This window comes from Salvelinus sp. IW2-2015, unplaced genomic scaffold, assembly GCF_002910315.2.
Source record: "Salvelinus sp. IW2-2015 unplaced genomic scaffold, ASM291031v2 Un_scaffold6843, whole genome shotgun sequence".
Taxonomy (NCBI): Eukaryota; Metazoa; Chordata; class Actinopteri; order Salmoniformes; family Salmonidae; genus Salvelinus; species Salvelinus sp. IW2-2015.
Genome location: NW_019948104.1, coordinates 6823 through 13848, shown reverse-complemented (window position 1 = coordinate 13848; position 7026 = coordinate 6823). Strand labels below are relative to the sequence as shown.

The following is a 7026-nucleotide window of genomic DNA, read 5'->3' as shown; positions in this document are numbered from 1 at the left end:
AGGGCTGGGTTTAAAGACAGACTGATCTAGACCTTGGCATCCCTCTATAATAAGGCTGGTTTAAAGACATCAGACTGATCCCCTCTATAATAAGGCTGGTTTAAAGACATCAGACTTGATCCAGACTCCCGATCCCCTCTATAATAAAGGCTGGTTTAAAGACATCAGGCTGATCTAGGACCTGCTGATCCGCTAGTAGGACGGGGTGTGGCTTCGTGACAATGATCACCGATTGGACAGCCCTCACCTCCAGAAAATAAACATCGGCCTATAGACTGTGCCGGTTAACGCGTGTTCTGATGTGTTCTGTGTTTGTAATGTTGACGGATAATAAAATGTACTGTGTCTCATAACAAGGTGTATCTCCTCTGTTTCCGTTACAGTAGGAGGTGACGGCCAGTCACAGACCGAAAGCCAAATGGTTTCGCAACGGGAAAACCGTTTAACTCGAGCAAACGGAAAACGGGACCTACCTAAATTTGTCCAATAGAAACTCTTCGTTTTTTCTCGTTGCAAAACGTTATCCGGTTTTGGAGTGAATGGGTTTCCGTTGCAAAACATTTAGAGACTAATGAATACACCCATGGTTGTACTGTGTTTCCAGCTGCACATCAGTCACACACACACACGAGACACAGGCCACACAGGGAGATGTCAGCGCTGAAAGAGATCCATTTTATTGGCCCATAGCAGCTCCAGGTGAAGCTGGTGTTAATACACCCCCCCACACTGATCCTATAAAACCCCAGGAAGGAACGACAGAATAAAGACCACAATATATGTTACAATAATACAAATGATATAAATTATATTACATTATGATAATGTCAACCAGGTTAGCTCATCATCCAGACACAAGCAGCTCCCAAGAAATATTAAACGTGTAAATAAAGACTAGAGTGAGAATAATACAAAAAAATCTAAACATGGGACGCTTTCAGAACAGGAAGGAGTGTCATAATGTTGTCTGTGAAGGCTAGTAACCACACAGCGCCAGACTGTTGTCTGTGAAGGMTAGTAACCTCACAGCGCCAGACTGTTGTCTGTGAAGGCTAGTAACCTCACAGACCCAGACTGTTGCCTGTGAAGGCTAGTAACCTCACAGCACCAGACTGTTGTCTGTGAAGGCTAGTAACCTCACAGCACCAGACTGTTGTCTGTGAAGGCTAGTAACCTCACAGACCCAGACTGTTGTCTGTGAAGGCTAGTAACCTCACAGCACCAGACTGTTGTCTGTGAAGGYTAGTAACCAGACTGTTGTCTGTGAAGTCTAGTAACCTCACAGCGCCAGACTGCTGTCTGTGAAGGTTAGTAACATCATAGCACCAGACTGTTGTCTGTGAAGGCTAGTAACCAGACTGTTGTCTGTGAAGTCTAGTAACCTCACAGCGCCAGACTGTTGTCTGTGAAGGTTAGTAACCTCACAGCGCCAGACTGTTGTCTGTGAAGGTTAGTAACCAGACTGTTGTCTGTGAAGGTTAGTAACCTCATAGCGTCAGAAGAGGAAGACCTGGCGAAACTACATTTTCAGCCACTAACACAGAATGACCACTGTTACACTTTACACACTTAAACAACCCCCCCTCAGGTTCTGAGCTGCCCCTCCCTGTGCCTGAGTAGAAAGGGTTACAGACAGACAGGGTGTGTAGTCTAGGACAGGTCAGTTACAGACAGACAGGTTGTGTAGTTTAGGACAGGTCAGTTACAGACAGACAGGTTGTGTAGTCTAGGACAGGTCAGTTACAGACAGACAGGTTGTGTAGTCTAGGACAGGTCAGTTACAGACAGACAGGTTGTGTAGTCTAGGCAGGTCAGTTACAGACAGACAGGTTGTGTAGTCTAGGACAGGTAGTTAGACAGACAGACAGGTTGTGTAGTCTAGGACGGTCAGTTAGACAGACAGGTTTGTGTAGTCTAGGACAGGTCAGTTTACAGACAGACAGGTTGTGTAGTCTAGGACAGGTCAGTTAGACAGACAGACAGGTTGTGTAGTCTAGGACAGGTCAGTTACAGACAGACAGGGTGTGTAGTCTAGGACAGGTCAGTTAGACAGACAGGTTGTGTAGTCCTAGGACAGGTCAGTTACAGACAGACAGGTTGTGTAGTCAAGGACAGGTTCAGTTACAGACAGACAGGTGGTGGTAGTCTAGGACAGGTCAGTTACAGACAGACAGGTTGTGTAGTCTAGGACAGGTCAGTTACAGACAGACAGGGTGTGTAGTCTAGGACAGGTCAGTTACAGACAGACAGGTTGTGTAGTCTAGGACAGGTCAGTTACAGACAGACAGGTTGTGTAGTTTAGGAAGGTCAGTTTACAGACCAGACAGGTTGTGTAGTCTAGGACAGGTCAGTTACAGACAGACAGAGGTTGTGTAGTCTAGGACAGGTCAGTTACAGACAGACAGGTCGGTTACAGACAGACAGGTCAGTTACAGCCAGACAGGTGATATGAATAGTGATTACAGTGTAGTAATAACATTATAAAGATGATTATGACAGTGAGATTAACCCGTTAACCACAGTCCTGGAGTCAGATGTTAACTCCTGTCTCTACATAGTGGAGGTTAGGGCCCGTTAACCACAGTCCTGGAGTCAGATGTTAACTCCTGTCTCTACATAGTGGAGGTTAGGGCTCCGTTAACCACAGTCCTGGAGTCAGATGTTAACTCTGGAGTCCACTAGCTAGGGAGCAGTCTCTCAGGCCTCTGTGTAAAGCTCTACTGCTGTCCCTCTATAGCCCCCTTTTCTCCTGGTACACTCCACCGGGTGGGGGGGGGGCCTAGAGGATCCAGCCGGGGGGGGGGGCCTAGAGGTCTCCAGCCGGGGGGGGGCCTAGAGGACTCCAGCCGGGGGGGGGGGGGCCTAGAGGACTCCGCCGGGGGGGGGGGGGGGGCCGGGGGGGGGGGGGGGGGGGGGACCTAGAGGACTCCAGCCGGGGGGGGGGGGCCTAGAGGACTCCAGCCGGGGGGGGGGGGGCCTAGAGGACTCCAACCGGTTGTATAATAACAGACATCTTTAGTCAACAGAAAACAAATCCCTTGTGTCTTTCACTCCCAAATAAACACCGTCTCTTCCTCTTCTGAGAGAAAGTTCGTCCATCGGGTCACCAGTTCATATATACGTTGACCTCAGGGGTTAAAGTTCATATCACGTTGACCTCAGGGGTTAAAGTTCACATACACTTTGACCTCGGGGGGGGGGGGTGAAAAATTCACACGTTGACCTCAGGGGGGGGGGCGAAAAAAATTCACACTTTGACCTCAGGGGGGGGGGGTGAAAAAATTCACACTTTGACTCAGGGGGGGGGGGGGTGATAGAATTCACACTTTGACTCAGGGGGGGGGTGAATAAAATTCACACTTTGACCTCAGGGGGGGGGTGAATAAAATTCACACTTTGACCTCAGGGGGGGGGTGAAAAAAATGTGCACGTTGACCTCAGGGGGGGGGTGAAGAAAATTCACACGTTGACCTCGGGGGGGTGAAAAAAATTCACAACTTTGACTCCGGGGGGGGGGTGAAAAAAATTCACACTTTGACCTCAGGGGGGGGGGTGAAATTCACACGTTGACCTCAGGGGGGGGGGGGGGGGGTGAAATTCACACGTTGACCTCAGGGGGGGGGGGGAAATTCACACGTTGACTCCGGGGGGTGAATTTTCACCCGTTGCTGTGTGTCAGGGTCATAGGTCAGGGTCCCTAAGCAGTGATTCTCACAAGTTGTGCCGGTAACGGGGGGGTAACACGTGTACGGGCAGTGGAGTCGTCTCCAGCTAAGGACTAACGGTGAAGAACAGTCAGTTATACACACAGATCACTGGGGTTGTAGAAGGTTAGTTAGATTCACTCTATGATCAGAAACTAGCATTAAAACAGTACAACAGCCAGGGAACTGCTACAGGACACAGTATCTGAGCTAAGAGAGAGAGAGAGGGGAGAGAGGGAGAGGGGGGAGAGAGAGGAAGAGGAGAGAGGAAGAGGAGAGAGAGGGAGAGGAGAGAGAAGAGGAGAGAGGAAGAGAGAGGGAAGAGAGAGAGGAAGAGAGAGAGGAAGAGGAGAGAGAGGAGAGAGAGAGGAGAGAGAGGAGAGGAGGGGGTGGAAAGACAGGAGAGGATTCCAGGGTGTTGTCTTGAAGGGGGTGGTTTGAGGGGGGGGGGGGGGGTGTGTTGAGGTCCCTCACAACAGGAAGGGTTGGTGGTCCGGGGGGCTGTGTGCCCGTGTAGGGGGCAGAGCTGAGCTGAAGAGGGGCTGGGACATTGGGATACGCCCATCCTCCTACCCCAGGCACATGTGGCCCGTCAGAGGGACCATCCCCAGGGAGGAGAGGGGTAGAGGATCTGCCATGGAGGACAAGCTGCTGAACCCTGCTCCCCTCCCAGACTCAGGCCCGGCATCGGACTGACCCTCATCTGGTTTAGGGTCGGAGGGTTAGGCTGGCCCATCTGGAACGGGTTGGCCTGGGGGGCGGCTACAGGGGCTGCCTAGGAGACACGGGAGAGACAAAACAGAACAGAGAGAAGACATCAGCGTTAGCAAACACCAGAGAGATTGAGACTACGTACAGACTCAGTGAGCATAGCCTTGCTATTGAGAAAGGCCGCCGTAGGCAGACATGGCTCTCAAGAGAAGACAGGCTATGTGCTCACTGCCCACAAAATGAGGTGGAAACTGAGCTGCACTTCCTAACCTCCTGCCCAATGTATGACCATATTAGAGAGACATATTTCCCTCAGATTACACAGATCCACATTTAACTCGAAAACAAATCCAATTTTGATAAACTCCCATATCTACTGGGTGAAATACCACAGTGTGACATCACAGCAGCAAGAAATGTGACCTGTTGCCACAAGAAAAGGGCAACCAGTGAAGAACAAACATTGTAAATACAACCCATATTTATGTTTAATATTTTTGTTTTCCCTTTGTGCTTTGAAACTTCTTAGGGAAAGGGGGCAGTATTTTCACGTCCGGATGAAAAGCGTGCCCAAAGTAAACTGCCTGTTACTCAGGCCCAGAAGCTAGGAAATGCATATTACTAGTAGATTTGGATAGAAAACACTCTGAAGTTTCTAAAACTGTTTGAATAATGTCTGTGAGTATAACAGAACTGATTTGGCAGGCGAAACCCCGAGCACAATCCATCCAGGGGCGAAAAAAATTGGAGCTCAATGTGATTTCCATTACGTTTCTATGGGAAGCCCTTTTTAATAGAAATATCCTTGCAGTTCCTATGGCGTCCACTAGATGTCAACAGTCTTTAGAATTTGGTTGATGTTTTTCCTTTGAGAAATGAAGAAGTAGCCCTGTTCTTTCCATGTCTCACTCAGAGGGACTCAAGTCTTTTGGTGAGCGTGACCTGGAACGTGCTTCACTTTGTTGTCGTCTTGAACGCAGTTTATCCCGTCTTAAATTCGATCGATTATTTACGTTTTAGGATACCCAAGTTTAGATTAGGAAAGTTCTTTGAAATATTTGGACAAAGTTTACAGGTAACTTATTAGATACTTTGTAGTCATGTTGGGCGAGTTGGAACTGGTGTATTTCTGAATCAAACGCGCCAAATAAATGGACATTTTGGGGATATAAAGGAATTTATCGAACAAAAGGACCATTTGTGATTTTTCTGGGACATTTTGGAGTGCCAACAGAAGATCTTCAAAGGTAAGGCATGAATTATATCGTTATTTCTGAGTTGTGTGTCACACCTGTCGGCATGAAATATGATTGTCTGTGTTTGTATGCGGGGTGCTGTCCTCAGATAAARTCACATGGTCTGCTTTCGCCGTRAATCCTTTTTGAAATCTGACACTGCGGCTGGATAAACAAGAAGTTAAGCTTTATTTTGATGTGTTATACATGTATGTTTTGTGAATTGTTATTATGAGTATTTCTGTTTTTTGAATTTGGCGCGCTGCCATTTCCCTGGATGTTGTTAAATCAATCCCGTTACCGGGATCTGAGCGGGAAGGGATCACTAAGAAGTTAACTATTTGCACGACACTGTATATATATATACACATAATGATATTTTAAATGTATTTATTATTCTGTGAGTGTAATGTTTACTGTTCATTTTAAATTGTTTATTTAACTTTTGTTTATTATCTACTTCACTTGCTTTGGCAACGTAAACATATGTTTCCCATGACAACAAAGACCCTTTGAATTGAGAGAACGGAGATTGTATTCAAATACGAGAGAGAGAGATATTCAACATCTGTCTCTGTACCACAGAAGTTTCCCCAAACTCAGTACTGGGGAACCCAAAGAGGTACACGGTTTGGGTTTTTGTCCCCCCTTAGCATTACACAACTGACTTAAATAAACTCCTCATCCATCTTCGATCATTTGAACCGGGTGTGTAGTGCTCAGGGCCAAAACCCAAAACGTGCCCCTCTTGGGGGTCCCAGAGGACCGAGTTTGGGGGAACGCTGGTGTACCATCTGTCCAGTACTGGGTGTCGGTACTGGCTGTCGGTACCTGCGGCGGCGAGGAAGGGGTTGACAATAGGAGCAGGCTGAGGAGGCTTGGTGACCAGTGAGTCCAGGTTGACCAATGCTGCATTAGGACCCAGGAAGGACTCTGGGGTCTTCCTGCTGGGGAGAGGGTCAAACAGGTCCTCGGTACCACTAGTCAGGGAGGAGAGACCGCGACCATCACCTAGAGGATTACAGAGAGAGAGAGAGAGAGAGACAGGTTACCTCTGGCTGATGACTCCTGGCTGTCCCAAGTCCACCTGGTCGTGCTGCTGCTCCAACTGTGGGTTGAATACTTATTGGTCACTCACTGCTAATTCAAAGGCTTTCCATACTGTCGATCACTCACTGCTAATTCAAAGGCTTTCCATACTGTCGATCACTCACTGCTAATTCAGAGGCTTTCCAAACCGTTGGTCACTCACTGCTAATTCAGAGGCTTTCCGTACCGTCGATCACTCACTGTTAATTCAGAGGCTTTCCCTACCGTCGATCACTCACTGCTAATTCAGAGGCTTTCCATACCGTCGGTCACTCACTGCTAATTCA

The 7026-nt window shown here is 48.0% G+C and overlaps 1 long non-coding RNA gene across 8 annotated transcripts; it reads left to right on the top strand.

Moving 5' to 3' along the window:
* Positions 1–1574: 1574 nt before the first annotated feature.
* On the top strand, positions 1575–2612 carry LOC139027020 (uncharacterized). Of its 8 annotated transcripts, XR_011479044.1 has the most exons (6): positions 1756–1810; positions 1924–2002; positions 2041–2115; positions 2156–2288; positions 2328–2405; positions 2444–2612. It is a non-coding gene; the product is annotated as an uncharacterized lncRNA (long non-coding RNA). The 8 variants fall into 8 exon arrangements; XR_011479039.1 differs by lacking the exons at positions 1756–1810; positions 1924–2002 and adding an exon at positions 1575–1659; XR_011479040.1 differs by lacking the exons at positions 1756–1810; positions 2041–2115 and adding an exon at positions 1575–1659 and having other exon boundaries at positions 1963–2040.
* The last annotated feature ends 4414 nt before the right edge of the window (positions 2613–7026 follow it).